Source organism: Enhydra lutris, unplaced genomic scaffold (assembly GCF_002288905.1).
Source record: "Enhydra lutris kenyoni isolate GAN:26980312 unplaced genomic scaffold, ASM228890v2 scaffoldscaffold24, whole genome shotgun sequence".
NCBI classification, from domain to species: Eukaryota; Metazoa; Chordata; class Mammalia; order Carnivora; family Mustelidae; genus Enhydra; species Enhydra lutris.
In genome coordinates, this window is record NW_019154108.1 from 27,540,022 (window position 1) to 27,565,860 (window position 25,839).

The 25,839-nt window shown below is 37.6% G+C and overlaps 1 protein-coding gene across 4 annotated transcripts in view; it reads right to left on the bottom strand.

Moving 5' to 3' along the window:
* LOC111150680 (RAB GTPase activating protein 1 like) overlaps positions 1 to 25,839 on the bottom strand; it is a 759,175-nt gene that overhangs the window by 230,529 nt on the left and 502,807 nt on the right. The gene's annotated exons all lie outside the window — the stretch shown is intronic.

Here is a 25,839-nt window from a genome sequence, read left to right on the forward strand (position 1 = left end):
AGGTAACAGAAGGACGTCCTTAGGGCTACCTCAGGGAAGGTAGGTAGGAAGGGCAGTGTTGTTCTTTCACTTAAGATTGAATTTGGTGGGGCGCCTGGGTGGCTCAGTGAGTTAAAGCCTCAGCCTTCAGCTCAGGTCATGATCTCAGGGTCCTGGGATTGAGCCACACATCGGGCTCTTTGCTCGGCAGGGAGCCTGCTTCCTCCTCTCTCTCTGCCTACTTGTGATCTCTCTCTATCAAGTAAATAAATAAAAATAAAATCTTAAAAAACAAAAGATTGAATTTGGAAAAGGGATTCTGTCCATTAAATTTTTCTCTAGGCCATAATTTTGACTTTTATAATCAAATTCGTATGACCCCAAGCCTAAATTTATTTCATGCCTATTTTAATTTCCTTTAGGACTCTGAAACTGTGTGATTGGGCCAGATGACCCCTCAAAAATCAAAAACATTCCTTCTCAGACAATATGTGGACAGACACTACATCCTGGTGAACCCACACCAGTACACTGGGAATGTGAGTATCCAGGTTTAAATATAATCAACCAGTATACGGAAAAATCCAAACACGAAGATAAAAGCACTGCATAGGGAATGCACCAAAAAGTCTTATTTGAGACAAGTCATTGCTCTAAAATTTACATTGAGTTATAGGAACTAATTTGTTTAGCTTTTCCTTTTTTAATGCTGTAAAAATTTAAAGACAATATAAAGGGAAACAATGGGTAAGAAGTTACAGAGAAATAAAAGCTGTTGAATTTGGAATTGGCTCTCTTTAAGTATTTGAAGGTGACAATGTGTGAAGGTTACAGAGCTTGGGCAATAAATGATGAGCTCTTGAATATAATTCACTAAACAGTGTTACTGCTGACAGTAAAGAATAAAAAATCAGACTGTACTGTCTTCTGGTGAGAAACTCTGGATTCCTTTTCTCCTCTAAAACAGAATGCGGTTCAGAAGACTGGCACACGAGATTAACTGTGTGGAAAGGAAAACCAGACCCTCCACTGGCTGTTTGTTGCTGCTGTTCTCTAAAGCATCGCTACAGAACGTGTGCTCTGTGGGGCTTGTGTCGGCGGCACCTAAGCGTGAGTTAGATGTGCAGACTCTCGGGTTCTCCATCCCAGAACCATGAACTCGAACCTGAACTGGCATTTAAGTAGGATCACCAAGTGATTCAAATGCATATTAAAATTTGAGACCCACTTGCTAAGGTTCCTTCCAGGTCAAAGAGTTTACAGTTATATAATAATAATAATAAAATCTGACTCCTGACAAAGATGTCTCTCTGAAATAAGGTAAAAAGGAAACTCCCTTGAACCTGAACATGATATTATTTTAATGAAAAGAAAGGGTTGTACTAGGCATACGACAAGCATGGTCTCACTTAATCCTCACAACAATCCTAAGAAGCAGGTATTATTATCTTCTTTTTACAGAGAAGGAAACAGAGGTGCTAAGAAGTGAAATGAGTTGCACAGCCTGGGCAACCTGTAAGCCACAGCGCCTGGCTGGGAAGCCAAGTCTTTCCCATTCCAAATCCAATGCTGCTTCTGTGCCAGTGACCGGGAGAGGGATTTCAGAAAAGATGCCCCGTGTAGTCACAAAAAAACCAAGTGGGACTCAAACGACTAGCAAATGTATGCTGCTCCCTTACTCTGGGCTGAGAACTGAGTTACTCTAAGAAAAAAGGTAAAATACATGAGCAAAAAGCCAAGAATAAAATGAGTAAATAAATGAGTAAATTGCATGAATCTTGTGATTCATGCAAACACTAAAGACAACCCAGGTTTTTAAAATGATTTTACATAAAAGAATAAGCAAATGAACACAGACCAGGTCTGTCTCGAACAGGCCACACTTTTTGCATTTTTCCATTCCATCTATTTTTTGCATCTTTCACATTACAGATCTATTCTGCCTAGTGGTTCAAAACAATCTACTTCCCACAAACAGCAGATGGCGCCATGCACCAGTGAAAGAATGTCAAAAGAAAAATCAAAGATGAAGCTGTCAAAATTGGCATCTTTTTGAAAATGACTCACATTTTCTAATTAGCTTTCTAATAGTGACAGATAATTTTAAAAACTTCATGTTGTAGATACACTTTAGATGCAGAAGCTACTTTTGATCCAGCTTTGCTGACCCAAAACTGTGAGGAAATAAAAGAAAGCTATCTTAATTTATAAGGCTGCTGCAAATAAATTTATAAACAAAGCTTATTAATTATTAATAATTAATAATAATAAGATTATTAATCTTAACATAACTCCTAACACAAAAACTCCAACCCAAGAAAGATTTCTGGGAGAAGAAAATTCAAAGGGGGAAATTCAAAGTGCCAAACTGTTAAATATACAAATTAAGGACCATAAAATAATTATGTCTTCGAAACTGATTTCAATCAGTAATGATAATATGTGGTACTGTCAACTGCAGCTCAAGCTGAATTAAATGTTTTGCCACCAAACAATATTACAATTCTGTTTTTTGACTCCAAGCACTCCCAGGCACTGTCCCAGAATATAGTCAGACGGAGCGGGCAAGGCTACACGTCAACACTGTTAGCGTCAGTAAACCTTTCCTTTCTCTGACAAAGTGAGCCTGTGAGCATACAGATAGGACTTCAGAAGCTATGGCATTCTTGGAAACATAAAGCACCTGGACTAGCTTTCTACAGGGAGAAAACAGATTCCATACACATGATTTCAATAAAAGTTACAGAAGGAAAATAAAAGGTTAAAAGACAGAAATAAAAAGTAAAGTGATATAAAGGTTATATGTTATTGATGCTTCTAATGTATAAGTCTAAATTCCACTAAATCTCTTTTTCCAAACAGAAAGCTTGTGGGGGAAAAGAAAAGAGATCGTGGAGGAAGAATTGTGAGGAGGAGGAGGAGGGAGGAGAGAAAGAGGGGGAAAAGGAGGAGGGGGGGAGGAGGAGAGAAGGAAGGGGAAGAGGAGGGGGGGAGAGGGGAAGAGGAGAGAGAGAAGGGAGAGGGGAGGAGGAAAAAGGGAGGGGGAGGAAGGGGAGGGAGAAGAGGGGAGGCAGGAGGAGGAGAAGGAAGGAGAAGAAGAAAAAAAATCTTCAAACATCTTCCTGCAACGTATTTCTCAAACTTTAAACTATGTAGTACTTTCAGAAGACAGCAATATTTTCCACTGTCCCAGTCAATCTTTTCCTAAAGATTTTATTTATTTGACAGAGGGAGACAGAACACAAGCAGGGGTAGTGAGAAAGGGAGAAGCAGGCTTGAGCAGAGAGCCCGATATGGGCCTCAATCCCAGGGTCCTGGGATCACACCCGAGCTGAAGGCAGATGCTTAACAATTAAGCCACCCAGATGCCCTGCAATAATACTTCTTTAGAGTTTAACTTACAGTTAGCTTTGACCTTCATTTACACAAGTTCATTTTAAGTCCAAACAATAAATAAAGGAAAAAAGAAAATCCACTTAACAAAATGCTTTTTTGCCCTAGGTAGGCATTCTTTCCCAATTCAATCCTATTCTGCCCTCATCTTTTCTCACTGAGCTGTCAAAGTCCTTCGAAGAGCTCCCCCCAGTGCTTAACAACCGTGGCCTGTATTCTGAAATATGAATTCATCTACCACCCTTCATCCTCTGCTGACACTCAACTAGCCACCATCAGCTCTTCTGTGGGCAGGAGTCCTTAATTGGTCTCCCTGGTTTCCTTATTCCCCCTTCAATGCATCTACAACACCATAATCATCTCTCAAACATTTAAATCAGACCACACAATTCCATACTTAAAGATCATCAGTAGCTTCTTGTATCACTTGGAATGAAATCCCATGTCCTTCTCAATATGGTTGCCAAGCCCTGGTATTATTTGGGTCCACCTACCTATTGGCGAACTGTTCTCTGTGTTCTAGAAGTTTTGGCTTTCTTTTAGTTCCTCCCACCCAAAAGTCTTACACATGCACTATACCCCCCACCCCAAAAATGGGAATTCTCCTACTCATCTCTCAGATCTCAGCTCTAAATGTCACTTACTCAGAAAGACCATTCTTGAAATCTTAATCTAAAACAGGTTTTACTTATTACAAAATCTTGAGGCAGCTTGAACTTTCCCTTCATAGCATTATACTGTAAAATCATGTTTTTTGATTTATTTATTATCTGTGTGCCCACCAGCCTATTCACTCCATGGATACAAAGACAACGCCTATTCAATTAATCATGAGATCTGTTAGGTCTGGCTCAGTGTCAGGACGTATTAGGTGTTCGATATTTACTAAATAAATGAGTGAATGGATGAATGAGTAAGACATTCCTTTCAGTGGGTATCACTGGTTTCCTAGATGTTGAATTGATGAGCTATTAGTTATTATTTTTCTAGAGACAAAACACAAAGCCTCACTTTGGAATAAGTCAGAAGCATATTCTGCTCCATTTTTGGCTTTCCTGGAATCCTAACAGCTATATGTACTAGCCTGTCTCATATGACAGTCATCCACTTTTCACTCCTTCTCAATGACTTTGAAAATAAATTACTTAGGAGTCCTTTCAGATTCCCACATAAACATTTAATAACCTGACCTTTAAAAAATCTAGTTATCCTGCCTACAATGCAACACATTAACTAATGTGTTCTATAAATTCTTTCTTGCCCAAGTATAAGAAACTACTTCAAAGAAAAGGCTATAAAAGAAAATCTAATCTAAAAATTTTACATACACTGTATAATGTGTTCCCTCCCCCATAATTCCACAAAAATGTAGAACTGTTAGACAATTTGGCATTACACCACATACTTTTAAATGTATACTTACTGCAAAAGATAAAGGCACATGTGCTAGAGGACAGACACAGCAGCCACAATCCAGAACACTAGCAGCTATTCTAAACGTTTCTCATTAAATATATGTCAATTGATATTACACAACTAGTTTGGCTCTTCCAGAATTACCTTTCTAAAACATCTATTTTATCATGCCGTTACCCTGATTTAAACTTTCAGCAGCTTCCCATTATGTAACTGTGCTTTCCAAACTATGGTATGCCAAAGCCAAGGTACAGAGAGCTATGTGTCAGAAGAGGAACAGCCAAATCAAATACGCTGTATTTCCGAGGACAAAATTTTTTTTTAGATAAACAATTTTTATTTGAACATTTGAAAAAAGTTTTTATATTAAAATAGTTCTGGCTCTACTGTGGAACAAAATGCAAAATTCAAAAATGAAATTTTATTTTTTAAAAAGATTTATTTATTGAGAGAGAGAGAGATGGACAGAGAGTGCAGGGGGGAAGGGGCAGGTGAGGGAGAAAGAGAATCTTAAGCAGATGTTGCATTGAGCGCAGAACCCCACAAGGAACTTGATCCCACAACTCTGAGATCACAACCTGAGCTGAAACCAAGAGTCTGACGTTTAGCCAACTGTGCCACACTGGTGTCCCTCTCTGATGTCCCTCTGGTGTCCCTGGATTCTCTCTCTCTCTCTCCCTCTTCCTCCACCCCTCCCTCTGCTCATGCACACATGCTGTCTCTCTAAAATAAATAAATCTTAAAAAAAATATGAGAGAGGACTTCATTCATTTACCTATGGTGACTACTCCATTGGACAGTGGCCTTCCCCAGTCTGGATCGGGTGTTCCTTATTCTTATGAAGGGATCTCTCCTAAATAGCACTATTCTGAGTATAATATAAGGTTGAACCATAGGAAATTGCCAATATTCAATATTTTTGATTTATAAATATGGTAAATTCCTATGGGTCAACATAATGTAAGAGTCTTTGTATCAATTTATATCTGATCACCCGCAACCTGTGTCCTTTGGAAAAAAAAATAAACAAAAAAACCCGTGCTTTGTCTCTATCATCAAGTACTGGAACTAGCCTAAAATAAAACACAATAAACGTTGGGTTAGGGCTCAGCCTGGGTCAGTTTGTAGACAGTGAGCATAAGCAAGCATCCGAAGCTCCATATTTTAGAAGAAATACTGGTAATAGAACCCCCTTCCCCTTCAGGTTGAGGCACAAAAGATGACTGTTAGTCATTTGTTAAATGGCATGACATAAAAAGAAGTGGGAAAAGCTAGTCACTTTCATGTTCCTACAGCCCAAATAAAGTATTTGTCTTATAGTATATCATGGGGCTTACATAGAACAAAACCATTACAATCAACCATTCATATAAGTGTAGAATTTTTAAGCTTGACCATCTATTTTTATGGCCAAGGAAAGAAACAGGCTAGTCAAAGTAATAGTGCCTATCAAGAGAGCCATAAAGAATTAATTGAGTATCAAAGCCACACTTCTCTTTTTTAAAAAAAGGGTATTTGTGACTCTGAGCTTTAAAAAGTTTTGATACTTTGAGGAAAGAAGTTTTAGATTTTTTTTTTTTTTTACATTTTATTTATTTGACAGAGAGATTACAAATAGGCAGAGTGGCAGCGGGGGGTGAGGGGAGAGCAGGCTCCCTGCTGAGCAGAGAGCCCGATGTGGGGCTCGATCCCAGGACCCTGAGATCATGACCTGAGCTGAAGGCAGAGGCTTTAACCCACTGAGCCACCCTGGCATCCCAAAGTTTTAGACTTTTTTTTTTTTTTAAGATTTTATTTCTTTATTTGACAGAGATCTCAAGTAGGCAGAGAGGCAGGCAGAGAGAGAGAGGAGGAAGCAGGCTCCCCACTGAGCAGAGAGCCCGATGTGGGGCTCGATCCCAGGACCCCGGGATCACTACCCAAGCTGAAGGCAGAGGCTTTAACCCAGTGAGACACCCAGGCGCCTCTAGTTTTTTTTTTTTTTTTAAGATTTTATTTTATTTTATTTTTTTTTAAAGATTTTATTTATTTATTTGACAGACAGAGATCACAGGCAGGCAGAGAGGCAGGCAGAGAGGAAGGAAAGCAGGCTCCCCGCTGAGCAGAGAGCCCAATGTGGGGCTCGATCCCAGGACCCTGGGATCATGACCCGAGCCGAAGGCAGAGGCTTTAACCCGCTGAGCCACCCAGGCGCCCCTAAGATTTTATTTTTAAGGAATCTCTACATCCATCATGGAACTCAAATTTACAACTACCTGAGATCAAGAGTCACACACTCTACCGCCTGAGCCAGCCAGGTGCCCTTAAGTTTTAGATTTTTAAAAGAGATCTTTAGACACTAATTAAAAAAGATATACACACCCATATGTTTATTGCAGCATTATTTACAATAGTAAAGACACAGAAGCAACCTAAATGTTCAATGATAGACAAATGGACAATTAAATAGAAACACACACACACACACACACAAAGGGATATTATACAGTCAAAAAGGATGAGTTCATGCCTCCGTGACAACACGGATGACCTAGAGAGTGCTATACTAAGTGAAATAAGTCAGATGGAGAAAAATAAATGCCATATTATTTCAATCATGTGTGGAATCTAAAAAACAAAACAAATGAACATGACAAAAAGCAGAATCAGACCTAAAAATACAGAGAATGAATGGATGGTTGCCAGAGGAGAGAGGTGGGGGGCAAAATGAGTGAAGGGGAGTGGGAGATACAGCCTTCCAGTTATAAAATGAGTAAGTCCTGGTAATAAAAGGCACAGTACTGGAAAGGTGGTCGATGACCTTGTAATAGCACTGTATGTACAGATGGTAGCTACACTTGTGGTGAGCATTGAATCACTATGTTGTACACGTGAAATTAATCTAACACTGTATGTCAACTCTACTCAAAATTTTTTTTAATTGAACAGGTGATGCCCATTAGAAAAGGTAGCTCCAAGATCTGGTCTGTATTGATATGACTGGAGGTACAGAGAAAGAGCTAGAATTGGGGTCCAGGAGGATCTGGAGCCTCTAGGGAGCAAGCAGTGGAGGCCCCTAGGTAAGGGAAGAAGTGAAGGGGAGTAGCGGTCCCTGGGGGCTGTGGAGACTCTGACTGAGGTGGCTACCTGTTTCCCAAACTCCTATCCATGAGGTATCAGGAGCATGATTTTTGTTGTATTCTAGTACTACCTGCACTATTGTTGACTCTGTCTTTCTGAAAATGACTATATTTTAAAAGGAAAAAAAGAGATTTTTCAGCTATATATATATACACACACACACACACACACACACACACACACACATATATATATATATATATACACACACACACACACACACGGAATACTATTAATCATATATGATATTCTGCCTTAGAAAGGTAAAAATCGGATATGCCCCTGAAGAGCCTGTATTGGAACAAGGCAGATTCATCTTCATTCCCCCTACTTGGTAACTGCTAACTCTAAAAAGGGTCCATCTTGTTCTTTGCCTCAATCTTCATGAAATAAAATATCTGCCCATTTTTAATCATAATTGGTCTGCTGCAGCACTGCTGTGAAACAAATCTGGTCCAGATACTACTGCCAAGGAAGTTTAGCTGTTAAAACACTCATCTGTTCTCTGTCAACTTGGCTTTGTTGATGGGCCAACAGTAACATCTGCTCAAAATAGCCTTGAAGAAATCAACAGACCAAGGTTTTTACCCCCAGAATCAACATTAAAAATGCAGCAACCACAGAAACATTGCTGGATATTTCCCTTAAGATTTGCTTTTCTCTGAATTCATTATCTTAGACTATTATTTTACTTCCTAGAATTTGCCAAAGTCACGAATTCTAAGAAACGAAAAAGCGTACTATCTCGTGCCTCTCCAGCTCACTCCTCTCAATTCTCCAAAGGACTCGGCCTGTACCATTCACTAGCTTCCATATGGAATGGAAAGTGCTCCCCCAATCACTCTTAGCTACTGCTGCTACTGGGGATTAAAACTGCCAAAAAGCATACAGCCTGTGGCCTAAACACACTGCAGTGTGTAAGTACGTGGAGCTGTCACATCAGCATTTCTTAAAATTTAAAAAATTTTAAAACCTGGGAACATTTGTTAACCATGCAGATTTCTAGGGTCATATCTTCAAAGAATCTAGAGACTAAGATGGGTCTATGGAATTTGCATGTTTAACAAGGACTTCTCAGTCTTCCCAAGTTGCTTTTTTTTCCCCCCAAGTAGAATGGGGAACATTTGTTGTTGTTGTTTTTTTAATTTTCTATTTTTATTTTTTAAGTTTTTATTTTAATTACCCGGTGCTCATCATGACAAGAGCATTCCAAAATCCCCATCACCTATTTCACCCATCCCCCCACCAACCTCCCCTCTGATAACCGTTAATGTGTTCTCTAGAGTTAAGCCTCTGTTTCTTGGTCTGTCTTTCTCTCTCTCTTTTTTTCCTCCTGAGCTCATTTGTGTTGTCTCTTCAGTTCCACATATGACTGAAATCATATGGTGTTTGTCTTTCTCTGACTGACTTATTTCACTTAGCATTATACTTTCTAACTCTCCATCCATTTTTTATGGCTAAGAACTATTCCATTATATATATACATCACATCAACGGACCTTTAACATTCCAGGCTTCAAGGCCCCGCTGGTTATGAGAACTCATGAAATTTGGACCCTCTTGCTTTCCCAGGCAACAGCTATGGGGAATTGTCTTCCCTGTGTATTCCCCTATGTGCTAGTCTGCCTCTCGCCCTTCTCAGTGACTGTAGTTCCTTCCCCATCACAGTAGACAAGATCCAATTCTCTGCCAGGTTGTATTTCTGCATTTCCTATTTTCTTTGATGTGGCCTCTTCCCACCTTTAGCTGTGGAGCTTGTTCTGTCAGTCTTCAGATTGATTTCTGGGGTATTTAGGATGATGTAATAATTACCTAGTCATATTCGTGGAATGAGGTGAGCCTAGGGTCTTCCTACTTTGCTGCCATCTTCCCCTCTCTTCCACCAAGTTATTTTTAAAATTAAGATAGAATTCAAATACCACAAAATTCACCCTTTAAAAGTATACAATTCAGTGGTTTTTAGTATATTTATATGACTACAACCATCCCCACTAATTCCAGAATATTTAATCATCCCAAAAAGAAACCTTGTACTCATTAGCATACTCCCCAATCCCTGCCCCCCAGCTCCTGGCAAATGACTCATTTACTTTGTCCCCAAGGATTTGCCTGTAAATTTCATATAAATGAAACAAAACAACATGTGGCCTTTTTTTCTGGCTTCTTTCACTTCACATAATGTTTTCACAGCTCATCCATCTTCTGTCATGTATTAGAACACCATTCCTATTTATGGCTAACTAATATTCTATTACATGGGTATACCACATTTTGTTTATTCGTTCTTCAGTTGTTCGACATTCCAGTTGTTTCCACTTTTCAGTTATTATGAAAAATGATGGTATGACCATTCACATACAAGGATTTTTTGTTTTTGTTTTGTTTTGGTTTGGGTTTTGGTAAACCTATGATTTTAGTTCTCTTGGGTATGTACATAGGAAATGAATTGTTGGGTCATATGGCAGCTCTATTTTTAACTTTTTGAGGAACTTCCAAACTACTTTTCAAAGTGACTGTACCATTTTACACCATCACCAGGAATTTGAGGGTTCTAATTTTTTCACATTTTCAGCAACACTAGTTTTGTCCCATCTTTTGCATTCTATCTGTCCTAGTAAGGGTGCCATCTTGTTAAAGATGCATCATGCTCATCATGTTAAACATTTTTCTCATGTGCTTATTGGCCATTTGTATATCTTCTTTGGAGAAATACCTATTCAGATCCTTCGCTGACTTTTAAATTGGGTTATCTGTCTTTTTATTTCTGAGTTGTGAGGATTCCTTATATATTCTAGATACCAAACCCTTAACAGATATGTGATTTGCAAAATCTTTTCCTCATTCTGTAGGTTTTTTCACTTTCTTGATGGTGTCCTTTGAAATACAAGTTTCTCATTTTTCTGAAATCCAACTTACCTACTTATGTGCTGTTGCTTGTGCTTTATCATATATAAGAAACCACTGTCTAATCAAAGGCCATGAAAATTTACAGCTAGATTTTCTATTAAGGATTTTATAGTTTTAGGTCTTATAGTTAGGCCTAAATCCATTTTGAGTTCTTACATATAGTATGAAGCAGGACACAGTTTCGTTCTTTTATGGGTTAACATCCAGTTAACCCAGCAACCTTGTTGGAAAGAATATTCTTTCCTTATTGAATTGTCTTGGCGCTCTTATCAATTGCTCACAAATGCATATTTCTGAACTTTCACTTCCAATCCATTAATCTGTGTATCTATACCTATGCCACTGCCACACGATTTTGATTACTGTAGCTTTATACAGGGAAACCTTGTTGTACTGTGCTTTGTTTTATTGCATTTTGCAGATATTGTGCTTTTTACAATTTGAAGGTCTGTGGTAAACCTGTGTGAAGCAAGCCTATTGGTACCGTTTTTCCAACAGCATTTGCTCACTTTGTCTCTGTGTCACATTTTGGTAATTCTCACAATATTTCAAGCTTTTGATATAGTATATTATATTTGTTATGGTGATCTGTGCTCAGTGATTAAGACTTCCTGAAAGTTTAGATAATGGTTAGCATTTCAGCAATAAAGTATTTTTAATTAAGGTATGAATTTTTTAGAAGACATAGTGCTACTGCACACTTAACAGACTACAGTATTGTATAAACATAACTTTCCTATGTACTGGGAGACCAAAAAAATTCATTTAATTCACCTTGTTGCGATATTTGGTTTATTGCAGTGGTCTGGAACTGAACCTATAATATCTCTGAGGTATGCCTCTGAGAATGGAAATTGTACCCCAATCCCCAAAATTATTCTGAAAAAAGCTGTTTATGAACTACATTTTGAGAAATATTGACTTATGACTTCAAGGACACCTACACTTCTATGCAATCTCTTCTTTCATTTCTTTTCTTTCCTCTTTTCTTCTTAAGATTTTATTTATTTATTTGACAGACAGCACAACTAGGCAGAGCAGCAGGCAGAGGGGGAGGGAGAAGCAGACTCTCTGCTGAGCAGGGAGCAGGGAGCAGGATGCAGGACTCGATCCCAGGAGTCTGAGATCAAGACTTGAGCTGAAGGCGGACTCTTAACCAACTGAGCCACCCAGGCGCCTCTCAAATGTCATATTTCTATAATAACTATAAATACAACTTCTGCAATATGGGCTTCTAAAATAAAAATATACTAAATAAAAAAATCCTAGCCTTGCTACATTTAAAAAAATAAATAAAATAAAAATATACTAATTAATTCATCACAGTTTAGAAACTCACCCACCACCTCCACATTTCCCCCAAGAAAAGAATAACATTTCATCTTGTTATTTAAATCAGAGGTCACAAACCATTAGCAACCTTTAGCTGACTTTAGTCTGATGATGCATTCTGTTCGGCCACACAGTATTTTTACAAATGTTATTTGAGTTCCTTTATATGAATCACATACTCTCCAATTCATATCAGTCCCCACTATTCTGGATTAGGTTATACCCAGGCTATTTCACTCATTTTTGTGCATTTCAGTTCATACCTGATCTAAATAAATCCTTAAAACAGTTTCATTAGGGAAAGTAGAAGTAGTTCTGGATCTTTTATTTTGTTGTAACCAATGCCCAATTTCTTCAAGGATTTTATCCAAATGCTAGATTAAATTCAATGATCTTTTCTTGAATTTAGGAAGATTTAACAGATGTTTGCTAACTAGCAGTAGTTCTATGATTTGAAAAATCAGGTAAAGGAGGGCGAAATTCCAGTAGGTTCAAAATATTTTTATCAAATGTAGTAAAAATTCCAAAGTTGAAGAGTGTCAATATAGTGGGTAAAATGTAATTCAGGCTTATTAATAAATTTCAGATAAATCCAAATTTATCTTTACCCAAGAAAATAAAAAACTGGTTCCTATTTCTTAGAGGAAAATACGCAGATTAAAAAAAAAATGTTGGCTGGCACAATTTTAAAATGTCATTTTAGGGGCGCCTGGGTGGCTCAGTTGGTTAAGCATCTGCCTTCAACTCGGGTCATGATCCCAGGGTCCTGGGATTGAGTCCCACATTGGTCTTCCTGCTCAGTGGGGAGTCTGTTTCTCCCTCTGCCTCTTCCCCCTCCCCGGCTCATGCTCTCTCTTTCACTCACTCTCTCTCTCTAAAATAAATAAATAAAATCTTTAAAATAAAATAAAATAAAATGTCATTTTAAAGGTGGAAATAAGGATAGCCTCAGAGAACCTACTGTGCAATAAGGAAATTTGGCCCTTCCCCTGAGATAGCACTGGTACTTAAGACTACCATATAAGCTGGGGCTGTAGTTTCACCATGACCTTCTCTTTTTTTCCATACCTCCTAAAAAGGGATTCACGCAGACTGCTTGAGGTCTCTACCATCCTCATACTCAGCCTAATACAGCTGGAGAATACTTTGCTGTCACTAGAATAGTATATGATGACAAAGATCCTAAAAATGGATGGAATTATTAAATGTTAAGAGTTAGGCAGAGTCCAATTGTGCCATCAGATGAGCCGGACAACATTTTTCCTCCTCTCTCATCTTCTTCCTGGGGCAGAACATATCCTTCCTTTTCCTTTTGGGGCCGAGCACATACTAACCTAGGATAATAGAAGTGGGTCTTTTATAATACAAGCTTAGAAAAAAAAATGAAGTAGATATTTTTAAGAACAAAATTATGCCCACAGGTCACCATCTTGGTAGAGGGAAATGTCTGGTGATCTTACATGTGGTAGATCCCAAGGGCCAGTACTACCTGTTTTCTTTCAGAGTCTTTTCAGCCTGGTTGGATTGGAAACATTCTCTACAGTAAAATCAGGTAAAGCTTAGTAACTGAATCCCAGGCCAAAACAGAAGAAGAGGAGAGAAGCCCACAGGGCAAAGGAGTAAAAGCAGAGGTGAAAGATGGAGTCTTAGGGAGATAACTCAAGAGAGAGGAAGAAGCTTCACAGAGAGGTTCCCCAAGTCACCAGGAAACAGGTGGCTGGAAAAGAGTCAGGTGTTACCTTTGAGGACCAGGCGGGATAGAGACAGAATCACAGAGAAGAACCCCACCTCTCCTGAATCCCTACTCAAGGTGAATTTTGTAACAGGTACCTTGAGCCTGCAGAGAAGACTTACTCCGCACATCCTTCAACACTCACTGGTAAAACTGATCAGCGAACACTTGAGACTTCTCTGTTCTTTCATACTGCACTGTATCATCATGCTCTTCTGGGATTAAGAAGGAGATTCTCACAAAACAAGCAGTATTTCTATGTGTTGTATAATCAGACATAAACAGAAAGCAACTACACTCATTTCTGAAAAAAATATCTGGGACAAGAACTGGACATTTCTAGATAGGTGCATACACAAAGTAATATCTATCTTCCAAAGGTGACCTGTATTTCAGGGCCTGTTAATTTTGTGTATTTCAAGGTTGACTCATGCTATCTGAATATGTTCAGCATGTTAGCTTCAACCCATAGTCACTGATTTTAAGCCATTTACTTCTCAAGCGAAAAGGTACTTAGATAAAATGTGCTGTGATTCTATTTAATAAAAAAAGAGCATTTAGAGGATTTTATCAGTACTACTGGATATCTATCTTTCATCCTCTTGGAAGAGTCCTATATTAATATTAATAAGTGACTTGGAAACAGAGATTCTAAATACTAAGATTGCAATAATTTTTCTCTGTATTAAGTATTCTTGTAGACAACATGGAGTCTTCCCTGTCAATTCAAATAAACAAGAGAACTGGTCAGAAGTAGATGTATCTGGGGCGCCTGGGTGGCTCAGTGGGTTAAAGCCTCTGCCTTCGGCTCAGGTCATGATCCCAGGGTCCTGGGATCGAGCCCTGAATCCGGCTTTCTGCTCAGCAGGGAGCCTGCTTCCTCCTCTCTCTCTGCCCACCTCTCTCTCTACTTGGGATCTCTGTCTGTCAAAGAAATAAATAAAATTTTTAAAAAAGGAAAAAAAAAAAAGAAGTAGATGTATCTACCTCATTTGGGATGTTGGAGAACAACTAGACTGTGATCACTAAATACCGTAAGTAAGAAACAACTACCAGACTGTGACACAGCCTATACTGCAGTCCAGGAGGTCAATGAGCCAGGGGACTATGCAGGAAACTGTTCAAGTATGGAAAATTTCCTGGCATTATTCCTCAGCAAAAAGAGCATAATGGGCTATATTACTAGGACATGGACAAGAAGCAAAATGTCAAATGGACCTCTAAAAAATCAGAGCTTCCGAAAACCCTGGTAAGACCATCCAAAAAGCAAAAGACCAGGAAGTCCTATTATGCTTCTTTTATTTTTTATTTTTTTTTAAAGATTTTATTTATTTATTTGACAGACAGAGATCACAAGCAGGCAGAGAGGCAGCAGAGAGAGAGGAGGAAGCAGGCTCCCCGCTGAGCAGAGAGCCCGATGTGGGGCTGGATCCCAGGACCCTGAGATCATGACCCGAGCCGAAGGCAGCGGCTTAACCCACTGAGCCACCCAGGCGCCCCTATTATGCTTCTTTAAACCAATGCAGTCAGCAATTCTAGTAGTGATGGCTGGATACTGTTTGTCTCGATATAATTAACAGGCCCTGGGTAAATATGAAAACGGTCAAACCACTGTTTAGTTAAACATGCCAAACAAGGGATACTGATGGTAAAGTTCTTGAAAAGGAAAACGGAAAAATACCAGGGTCATTAGAAGAAGCATTTCATGTTGCAATTCTAATAGACCTCAGAAGGACCACCTGGGATATATGAGGTCAACAGTGTCTTGGATCCAGAAACCCTAGTGATGTTGAGAATTGGTAAGACTCCAAACTTTAAATGAAAGTAGATAATGGGGGTTTCTTAAAAGAGGCAGAGACCACTGGTCTGTTTGCATTAAAGATGGGCAAGAATAATAAGACTATCTGCCCGGAGTGCCTGGGCGGCTCAGTTGATTAAAGTATCCAACTCTTGATTTTGGCTCAGGTCATGATCTCAGGGTCCTGGGATCAAACCCTATGTTGGGCTCTGTGCTCAGCATGGAGGCTGCCTGTCCCTGTCCCTCTGCTCTTCCTCCACACCCCCTACCTCAAATAAATAAATAAAACTGTTAAAAGAAAAAAGTGAAGCCTGAGAGTTTGTCAGCAAAAATTGGGTATTAATAAAACTGGATGGTGAAGGGAAGCAACTACTACTCTCCAAGGTCCCACTTCCGGCTGTTACCATATGACAGACTTTCTTTCTGTATTGTACAATCTAAATAACTTATAAATCGGAGGACTGTTACTAATGATTGCAATGGATATATTTAAACAATTATGTTAGAAGATGCTTTCACAATCCAATTCCCAGACAATGGGAAGTATTCAAATACTTATATAGACTTGCAAATAATCATTAAAGTAACATAGATCAAAATTACACACTGCTTTTATTCAAAACCCTACTGAAAAATCTGTACCAGGAAAATTATTTGGAACACTGTTACCCCTTCAACCATAATTTTCAGACCATAATTTTTAAGATTATACCCTGTATTAAAACTGTGTGACTCCCCATTCTAATTTAAAAACTATCTATGGGCTGGGTATTTTTGAGATTTGTTTGAGAATTTTATTTAATACATTTTATATTTATCAAATGCTAGATTTCAAAGCAGTCAATACTAAGAATTTTGGTGCGTGGGGTATATGCACACTAGAAATGTTCTGTTGTGCTGTTTTCTGAGAATGGTTTCTCAGAAAATGAGCCTCCACGTACAGCTCTTGCTGAGCCGGCTGTCAGTCATACGACTGACTCAAGGCTACCCCTTTCCTCAGCATATTCAATAAGACATGGACAACTAGCCTAAGGTGGAGCATACCTAAGATCTAGGACTATACAAGCTATCTTAAAGTGGGAGCAGGACTAGTGAGGTTATCCCTCTAGAATTTTAGCTAAAAAATATAAGGAGATTTTCAAGAACCGCTGATCCTAGAGTTGAACAATCAAGGCAAAACTTTCTGAGATACCATAGACTCCACAAAGAAGTAAGGAGGGAGAGAAGGGAGAACATTCAATTCATATAGAGCAATAAAGAGTAAGAGAGATGAGCGCCTGCAGTTTCTGTGGCACCTGTCCTTCCTGAGGTCTACTTGTTCATCTTTTCCTGGATTTGCTTTATACTTCTAACAATCCCCCACTGTACTTGGGCTACTATGTCTGGGTTTCTGTTTCTTAAAATATCTTAATTAAAACAGAAGGAATTTCCAAATATATTTTTTTTCTCTTAAAACTCAAGAGCAGGGACGCCTGGGTGGCTCAGTTGGTTGGGCAGCTGCCTTTGGCTCAGGTCATGATCCCAGCGTCCTGGGATCGAGTCCCACATCGGGCTCCTTGCTTGGCGGGGAGCCTGCTTCTCCCTCTGCCTCTGCCTGCCATTCTGTCTGCCTGTGCTCGCTCTCTCTCCCTCTCTCTCTAAAAAAAAAAAAAAAAAAAAAAAAAAAAAAACAAAACTCAAGAGCAAAGCCATTTTTCAGCCTATAGGATTTCACAAAAACATTCAAATGAAGATGATAAGAATAAACTTTACCATTAATTCTGCATTTCTATTTTCCTTCAACAGATATACCTTGTATGTTCACAAGTTGATTATAAGATGTATATATAGTAGTGCACAAAAGAGATATGCCTTCTCTTTTCAGAAATTTATAATCTAGTGAGAGAAATAGGCATTTGAAAAGTAATACACAGTAAATAAATAAAAAACCACTAACTACAGGGCGCTATCACAGAAGGCCAAAAGTTTAGACTACTTAAGAATGACTGATCAGGAAAAACTTCTTAGAGGAAGTAACATTTAACCCTAGGCCTGAAGAACTTAGCCAGAAGGGAAAGAATATGCACACGTTTTCGACCTGAAAAGACCCTAAATGTTCCAGAAACTAAAAGAAGTCCAGTGATGAAGTACAGTAAGAGGAAGACTGACCCAAGGGTACCACTGGAGAGAAAGGAGGGGGAAGATTATGGGCAAAGTGAAACAATGTGAGTTTTATTAGAGGGAAACCACGCAAGGATTTTCAGCAGAGGAATGACTCGACCTGATCTCTGGATGATATGGAGAAAAATGGGATAAGAGAGGGTCAAGTGGAAAGAATAGTGAGGAGATAACTGAATAGTATGTGTGACACTGGTTTGTAGATGGAAGATAGCTTTCTAAACCTATTTTAAGTAGTGGACTTCATAAACCAGTGAGTATAATATTTTTCAAATATGTTCAATTATAAGTTTCTCAGAGATACACATATATGCAATAAAAAACACAGAAACATTCAATTCTGTATAATGGTTCATGTGAGGAAGGCAAAGGAGGGGGGTATTCCCTGGGAGAGGAAGTTAATAATATACAAACTAATCTTGTTCATATTATTTTGTTTCTTAACCAGGGAGATAGATATATATAAGCGTTCATTGTATGCCTTAATGCCTTTAAAAATGTTTCAAATGTTAAATCAGAAAAATAACAGAATATGTTTAATTATTTTATTTAATCCATGCTACACAGTTTACCTACAATGAGCTTTCTGCAAGAAAAAAATACTATAAAGTAACTTTAGTTATTCCAATTCATGATAAACTGAAAGAATTTTATTGGAAAAAAAACTGTTATCCTATAACTTTAAGTCAGTGATATATGTTCTGAGTATGAGAACTATTCACACATAATTAGATGCTGTGGGTTATTAAACAGGTTTGAGATATATAAAGTCTTCATGAGTCCCCAAAGTAATATGGGTTTGATTCTACTAAAACAAAATACCACTCCCATTTTTAACAGTAAACTTGTATCTTTATTTTACACTTTTTTTTTTTTAAATTTGACAGAGATCATAAGTAGGCAGAGAGGCAGGTAGGCAGAGAGACGGAGAGGGGGGGAAGCAGGCTCCCTGCCATGTACCTTTATTTTAAAGGACTAGGTTTGACATGCTTATTCCTCCACTAGTCATTTTTCATAATTATTCCACCCTCCATAATTTCCTAAAGATTGACCTTCAATGTTCCCAAGGGTACCAGAATCTGCTTCTAGAACAAATACTGCAGAGAAATTGTAATCCAAGCATTTCCAGAATAAAGCATGCAAGAGTAGCCTGCCCCAGTCACTCCTCAACATCACTGGTCCCCAAGATGCTCCCTGAAGCGTAGAAGCTGCATAATCAGCCACCCTTCCCTTTCACCACTACGTTAAATGAAAATATTATCAATAAACCCCCAGATGATCCATTAGCACATCCTGTCCTCTCTACTTTTAAAATCTGTTTAGAATTCAACCGCTTCTCACCATGTTCACCACCACTAACTTGGACTAAGTAACCCAGGTTATGCCTCATAACTGGTCCCCAACTTTTCCCTTTGTACTCAATAGTGCAACCTGAGTGGTAAGGATAAAATATATATCAGAGATTACCATCCTATACTTAAAACTGTTCTGCGGTTTCCCATCTCGGTCCAGTAAAACCTAAATTATCTACAATGGTCAAAAGTCCCTATTAAGACCTGTTGCATTTCTCTTCCTTCATCTTTTCCTATAGCACTTAACACTTCTGACAGATCATAATTCTACTTAGTCATTTGTTTATTGTCTGTGTCTTCCACAAGGATAAAAAAAATATAATGAAGAGTTTTGCCTCCTTTTCTTTACTGTTACATCCCCAAACCTGAATGGTGTCAAGCATTTAGAAGCAGTTCAATAAATGTTTGCTGAATAAATGAATGAGAGTGAATATTCCTTTAAAATCATGGGGAGCCTGGATGGCTCAGTCGGTTAGGCATCTGCCTTTGGCTCAGGTCATGATCCTGGGGTCCTGGGATTGAGTCCTGCATTGGGCTCTCTGCTCAGCAGAGAGCCTACTTCTCCCTCTCCCTCTGCCTGCCTCTCTGCCTATTTGTGATCTCTCTCTCTCTGTCAAATAAATAAATAAAATCTTTTTAAAAAATAAAATAAAATCACAGGAAGCACAGACCATGGTTCTGCCATTTAAATGTGAGGTTTTGACTTCTGTAATGTCAAAACTAATGCAAACGCAAGAAGAGCTGCAAGACAACTGATGTGAGAACCATAAAATCCTTGTAGGTGAGAAAGAAGTTAAAAACCAGAAACGAGATTTGAGAGAGTTTTTTTTTTTCCTAGTCCTGAAGATTTCTATTGATAAGTAAAACTTTAAAATAATCTTAACCATATTTATTGGTTGGTTAAAGCTTTTTTCCCCTACTCTTATAGCCAAATACTACTCTTAAAGTTTTTACAAAATTCATGTTTATGTCCCTTATGCTCATTCTAATACATTTTAAATTCAACACATTACTTGATAAAGACTTCAGCTAATGCTAGTATGGTAATCATACTGCACTATAGAAATGAATCCGATCGGGGTGCCTGGGTGGCTCAGTGGGTTGAGCCTCTGCTTTCGGCTCAGGTCATGATCTCAGGGTCCTGGGTTCGAGCCCCACATCAGGCTCTCTGCTCAGCAGGGAGCCTGCTTCCCCCCTCTCTCTGCCTGCCTCGCTACCTGCTTGTGATCTCTGTCTGTCAAATAAATACAATCTTTAAAAAAAAAAATGAATCAGATCAACACATTGCATACCTCAAACTTACACAATGTTATGTGTCAGCTGTATCGCAATAAAAAATTCAAATATTACTGTCTGAGGGAGAAAATGGGGGCAAGGAATAAGAATATTATATAATGAATCTACTCTACAGCTTCAGAAAACTGTTTCGAAAGGGGGTACATACTTGGTGGTATTTAATTAAATATTGGAGTACCGCACTGTCATTTTTCTCATCACCCTAAGAAGAAAGGAGAGACAAGAAATATATTCTAATTTGAAGGGTCAATGATTTTCTTATATTCCACGAAATATCAAGTTACTATATAAAGCTGAATATAATTTGATACTCTAAAAATTGAACTATTGGGGAAGAGTCACCTTCAAACATCATCTGTCAGTTATCTTGTCAAGACTAAAAGAAATACTGTTTTTTTTTTCTATGTCTTCTGAAAGAAAGCAGAAGAAAAAAATACCTTTGAGGACTACTTGAGTCATTAGTCAACTAATAGAATTAAAAATAAAATAAAATTATAAAATAGAATTAAACTTCCATTAAGGTCAATGGCTAAAATTTTGGTTTTAGCAAAAAAGCATCTCAACTAGAGGGAAACAAAGGTGGTTAGAAAGGTAAGAAAGAACCAACAGCTAGTTAACCTACTCTCTTAAGAACCTCTGGTGTTATCTAGCTAACGGAAAAAACTGAGAGGCAATAAAAGAGCTATATAGATGGACAGAGCAGAATGGAGGGTTATATTACTAACTGGGTATTTACTATGTAGTAGGCACAGTGCTAAGCACTTCATATTCTCATTCAATCCTTAAAATAAACCTGGGAGATAGGTTTTGTTAGCATCATTTTACAGAGAAACAAACCGAGACATACACAGGTAAAGTAACATAAACAAAGTGATGCAGGAAGGGTTAAATAAAAAAACCAAATATCTTAACTCCAATGTTAAACTGTCTCTATGTCGCTCCTTCTGTAACCGAATACACTGCTGGACTTTTCCCACAGGTGAACTTCTCTCGTACAAGCACAGAAGTGAGTTAGCTCTTAAATCCAGCTCTTAGTTCTCATCTGGATGCAACTTCAGAGATCAAGTCAATGAGTTTTCACCTAAATGAGTGTCATTTTGTTCCATATTCATGAACTCTAATCTGATCTAGGATCTGCCCTCTAAAAAAACAAAACACAGTAAAATAAAAACCTGCCTTTGATCACAAGGAAGACTTCCACCGAATAAAAACAACTCAAAATGCTCAAAATACTTTGAAAAAGCTGCTTGATGGCATCTACTAAATCCTAGTGTGTACATGCCCTAATCCAGCAATTCCACTCCTAGATGTGTACCCACAGAAGTACATTCATATGCTAACCAACAGGCAAGTTCAAGAATGTTCCTAGCAACACTACTTGCAATTACACTCATCTGGAACAACCCAAATGCCCATCAACAATACAATGGAAGAATGGATATATTACAATATATTCATACAGTGGAACAAATGAACCAAACCTAGATGCAACTATTACATGGATAATGTCCAAACATAATGATACATGAAACCTCAATGAGAAGAGCTCATATTGTGTTATTCCACCTAAAGCTAAAGTTTGAAATTTGATAAAAAACTATCAAAACTCATAATCCTACGGTGCCAGAAGTTGGGACAGCGATTACTCTTCAGAGAGGTAGTGGCCACAGGGGCAGTAAAGGGGAGGAGGGCTCCTGAAATTCACGTAGTGTTTGGCTTTTTAAAAAAATCTGGGTGCTTGTTACATTAGTTATGTTCACTTTATGAAAAACGTAAAAAATCACGTTTTACACTAATTGTTGCACATTTTCTTTTAATCTGTTACACTTCCACAAAAAGTTCTTTAAAAAAGACAATGTTCTATTCTTAGTGAATTAACAGCACAATATTTACACTGTGTTAATACTTTTAGCCTTTTTCTTATCTCCTCATAGAAGCAGACAATAAAATATAGAAGGTTTTGTTCTTTAAAAAAAATTGTTTTAATTTCAATTATTGCCTACATGATAATTTATGGAAAGTTCCATTTATCTCAGCATAATAAGATGTTTTTTTCAAACTCTAGTTTAAAATCCTGCTGTTGGGCATTTCTCCAAAGAAGACATCCAAATAGCCAACAGACACATGAAAGAATGCTCAACATCTCCTGGCATCAGGGAAATACAAATTAAAACTACAATGAAGTATCACCTCACACTGGTCCGAATGGCTAAAATTAACAAGTGAGGAAATGGCAGACCTTGGTAAGGATGCAAAGGGGAACACTCCTACGCTGTTGGTGGGAATGGAAGCTGGTGCAGCCACTCTGGAAAACAGTATGCAGCCTCAAAAACTTTAAAATAGAGCTACTCTAGGACCCAGCAATCGCATTACTGGGTTTTTACCCCAAAGATACAAATGTAGTGATCCGAAGGGGCATGTGCACCTGATGTTCACAGCAGCAATGTCCACAACAGCCAAACTATGGAAAGAACCTAGATGTCCATCGACAGGTAAATGGATAAAGATGTGGTATATATACATTAATTCATAATGATGAAGATTTGAATCATTTTCCTTAAAAAAAGAGAACATGACAAAAACAAATACACATAGATGATTCTATTTAAGACTATGTTATCATTTCTTTCAGAATATTTTACCATATATGAAAGTCAAGTTTTGATATAAATATTTTACTAACTACAAGAAGGAAAGGGGCAAAGAGAAAACACAGACAGGCAGGAAATAAAAGTTTATCTAAAAATTTCCTTTGCAAAATAATCCTCTGACAAAGATGAGTTAGTGGAAAGAATGACTATCCTGATACTGTTCCCAATAAAGTTTATTTTGAACTGTTAAGGGATATTACTATTTATTTCCCTGGTTACCATGATCCTGTGATTACAACTTACTCCATGTTTTGGAAATCTATGCAACTTCCTTAAATAGCTACAGAGTACAGATTTAAGGGAAGGGAAAGTAGTATCTATGATCTCTTATTAATTTTAACAAGCATTAAGATCTTTCAAATATTATAATTAAATCACAGCTAGCAAGTGATAGTGCTTATAAATTTTCTTTTCCCTTCTGTAAATGTTGCTAATTTTCTTAGCAACTGACATCAGAAATTCAAATATCGTTAAAATAAAATTTACTGAGAAATTGTGAATCTGGGTTCCAGAAGACCCACAGACAATGCTCCAATGTCAGGAATCACTCACATAGAGATGATTTTAGAAAGGCATCACTCCAGTGAACTAGAGGATAGTGTTACTATTGCCATAAATGACAAAGAAATCCAATTTTACTGGTGTGATTTCTATAATGAACATTATAAAACTAACCTAGTATGAAATTAGATAATCTTTTTCAGCAAAAAATTTGAAGCAATATTAACTTTTGTAAGCTCCTATTATATATAAAACTGTTAAAATGTCATACCCTCACTTTCCTATTTTTTTAAATACCATGAAATACTAAACTCAGCTCAGTATGAAATGAATAGGACCTACGAACATTTATTTATCAAAAATAAATTTTAGTATTACTTTAAGATCACAGAAATCAAAGACATAAATTTGGTTTTTACTTTTGAACAGCACTGCACTAAATTTGAGGAGTCAGGAAAGTTCGCCAATGCCTAAATTTGTGTATACAGAGATCACACCATTTTGACTTTGAATGAGGTTCTAGCTCCTAATTTTGCTTTCTTCCTTTAAGTTAAATTTAGATAGGCATTTTAGAAACTAATTTGTAAGTAAGACAAATAGGAGAGTCAATGTGTTATTAATCAGGTTTGCCAGCTGTTACATATTCAGAATTGGGGAACTTACTCTGTGACCTTCAGCAAGTCACTGAGCCTTTCTTTATTAAAATGTCACAAATGGGGACGCCTGGGTGGCCCAGATGGTGAAGGGTCTGACTCTCGATTTTAGCTCAGGTCATAATCTCAGTGTGGTGAGATCCAGCCCTGCCTCCGGCTCTGTGCTCAGCGGGGAGTCTGCTGGAGATTCTCTCCCACTGCCCCTCCTCTCTCTCTCTCTTTCTCTCTCTCTGGCTCTCAAATAAAATAAACAAATCTTTTTAAAAAAATATGTTACAAATGTTTAAAGATCTTACATCTTTACAAAATGCTCTGCAACTTTCAAGGATTGTGTGGCTTCCAGCTAGAACCTCTGACGAGCAGAGCCCAGCGATGCGTGCACAGGAAACACTTCCTGCCGTGGTAGGCTGAGAAATCCCAGCCATGCTTTGTGCAGCTTAGGCATTTTTATCTCTTTTAATCGTTTTTTATAATTTGATTAATACGATTGGAATGGTTAAGAAAGGAAATCGTGTATAACAAGTTATGCACTAATACAAAACCGTTTAGATTATGTTAGGCTTATACTTTTGATTACTCTAGCTTTCTAATTTAAGACAGCTATAATTTATATACATTTGTATCCCAAATAAAAAAACTTTTCATATAGCAATCACTGCTAAGACTGTTAAACATTTTGACTGTCAGGATACAAGGTATGCATGTGCAATGCTGCTTATTTCTGTAAAAGAGTAAAGTGAATAAATGCAGCCACCTTGGGAACTAAAAACAATACATGAAACAAATCAGATACCTAAGGAATTTGCAAACTAGTTTTTTAAATATTCTGTGAAAATATATGGTAGAGAAGCTTTAGTGTATCACTTCACAATTATCTGGTAGGAGTCTCAAACATCATATACATTAGAAACAGCTTATGAATTGAGGATTAAATTACTGTATAATTAGAAAACAAACTTAGTGGTTACTAGAGGGGAGGTGGGTGGAGGTTAAATAGGTGATGGGGATTAAGGAGTACACCTGTTATGATGAGTGCTGGGTGATGTATGGAGTTGTTGAATCACTCTATATTGTACACCTGAAACTGACATAACAGTGTATGTTAACTTTACTGGTGAAAAGAAAGAAAAGGAAAGAAAAGAAAAGATAAAATAAAATATAGATTACTATATAATTTCATTTATATTCACTCTTGGAAGTATAACTACATTACTATTAAAAACACCTGATTTTGAATTCATTTATATAATTTTAAAGGTCCTTTATATTAGTAATACATTATTACACAGGTAAAGGCTTATTATGAATTTTAATTACACAAACTTAATTACCTACCTTACTTTGTAGGAATTTTACATGACTTAACATATTCATTTCTCACAAATAATAAAATTATAATTAAAATAGTCTTTACTAAAAAATTAAATAGAACTTCCTGGTTAATATTTATGGCTTAATTTATAGGAAAAAATAAAATGAAGATGATTATGACCACTTTAAATAGAAACTATTTTCACTTTTGGCTTAGGTATGAGAGATGCAGTCACTCTAC